Here is a 2,500-nt window from a genome sequence, read left to right as displayed (position 1 = left end):
CAAATACAATTTATAATCGTAGATCATTTTATTCGCCGATATACGTCGCAATAATATTTGTTACGAAAGTGTGCATAAAAGTTTCTTATTTTTTTTTTTGTTCTCGAAAGAAAAGAAAAGAAAAGAAAAGAGAAAAGAAAAAGAAACAAAAGATAAAAAAACAGAACAATATTATATCATTTTATTTACCTTTAACAATTTTATCGTGGTTAGATATAATTAATAGTATAAAATATTACATAATATTTGTAAAAATAATAAAATCATAAACATCGTATATATCAGGTAATTATAGTGAAAAAGTTTGAGCTTAACAGAGAAAGAGAGAAAGAGAGACAGAGAGATAGGAACAGATTGAGTGAGAAAGAGAGACAGATAGATAGGAACAGAGTACGAAAAAGAGAGAGAGAGAGAGGGAGGGAGAAAAAAGAAAGAGAGAGAGAAAGAGAGAAAAAGAGATGAAACAATTTCATTGATCGCGAGATATGATGCATACATATATACATACATACATACGTACATACATACATACATACATACATACATACATACATACATGCATACATGCATACATGTATACATGCATAAATGCATACATACATACATACATATAAATATACATACATATATGACTTCAGCCTACGATTCTTATGAGAACTTTTCGTACGTGTCTGTAATTTTCTACCTTTTTTCTATATTGTGCGTTCACGATATATATATATATATATATATATATATATATATATATATACATATATATATAAATATATAATAAATTAATGGAAGCAGAATGAAAATATCGATTTTCTCGTAAAGAAATTTTTACGCGATTACTTTTTGAAGTAAAAAAAAAGAAAGAAGAAAAAAAAACGAAAAAAGAAGAAAAAAAAAACAAAAAAGAAAAAAAAAAGAAAAAAAAAGAAAGAAAAAAAGAAATTGTCGGCCTAACGCCCATGGATCTCTCTCTCATTAACATCTATGGTGTCGCGTTTTACATGGAAAAAAAGAAAAAAAAAAAAAGAAATGTCAAAATAAAAATAAACCGAGAAAAAAGAAAAATAAAGGAAAAAAAAGGAAAAAGAAATTGTATACCGTGGTGGGGGGTTGGGGGAAAGAATGAAAATTGTGAAGGAACGATCGCGACGTCATAGAAAAATATTTATCCGCGTAAGATTTCATCCCTTTTCTTTTTTTTTTTCTTTTTCTTTTTCTTTTTTTTTTTTTTTTTCTTTCCCTATTTATTACTAACGACGACCACAAACTCGATGTCACCAATTCATCCTTCTTTCTTCCTTTGTATTTTTTTTTTTTGTTTTCGTTCTCTTCATCGCATCGGTCATTACGAATCGTTGATGAATAAATTTTGGAAGAAAGAGCGACGATAATTAAATGAGGAAAAAACCCGATCGTCTCTATTCATTTGATCAGTACTTTTTAATTAATTAATTAATTAATTAATCAATCAGTCATTGGTAAATATTTACGTCAAAATAAATGATCATTATATATGAATAATTATTTTGATCGGTATAAATAATTGTAATAGTTAGGATTGTCTGTCCATTGGTCTATTTATTATTTACCTATTGATATTTCATTCTAAGTATTGATCATTTATTTAATAAAAATTATATGAATTTTTTCGAAATACTGATCGAATAAAATAGTAATAGAGTCAAGAACGAAAGAGGAAAGCTTACATGCGTAAGAAATAATGAATAAAAAAAAAAAAAAAAAAAGAAGGAAAAAAAAAAAATAAATAAATAAATAAATAAAGAAGAGAATAGAAGAGAAAAGAAAAGAAAGAAATAAGAAAAGGAAAGAAAGAAAGGAAGAAAAAAAGACTGGTAGCGTATAAATTTCGTTCGTTTATTAACGATCGCCATTCATTGAATCTAATATGACCTGAACGGAATTAGAATCGTTATTAAATCGATCTCGAGATTTGCTACTAATTATCGAATGCGATGTATACACACGAATATAATGCATATAAAATAATACCAATGTTATATAAGGATTCACGAATTATTATCATCGATCCGTTAGGATCTGTTACGCACTTATCGTGAAACTTTATTGGGTACGTATAAATAAATAAATAAATAAATAAATAAAATAAATAAAATAAATAAAATAAAATAAATAAAATAAATAAATAAACTAATAAATTAATTAATTAATTAATTAATAAATTAATAAATGATTGAATAAATAAAATGAATGGACAAACAAATGACTAAAATGAATGAGAGTGAAATGAATGAAATAAATGAAAGTGAATGAAATGAATGAGTGAATGAATAAATAGTAAAAGATTAAATGAAAATGGGGTGGGGTGGGGAGAGGGGCGGTGGTTGGGGTGGAAGGAGGAAGAAAAAAAAAGGAGAGAAGAACGCGTTAAAAAACGAGAATTGAAAGAGGGTGTGATTTATATGAAAGATAAAAAGGAGAGAGAGAGAGAGAGAGAGAGAGAGAGAGAGAGAGAGAGAGAGAGATA

This window comes from Vespa mandarinia, chromosome 14 (assembly GCF_050613455.1).
Source record: "Vespa mandarinia isolate Hongniang chromosome 14, ASM5061345v1, whole genome shotgun sequence".
In the NCBI taxonomy this organism is placed as follows: Eukaryota; Metazoa; Arthropoda; class Insecta; order Hymenoptera; family Vespidae; genus Vespa; species Vespa mandarinia.
The sequence above is the reverse complement of the archived record's forward strand: the minus strand, read 5'-3'. Positions refer to the sequence as shown.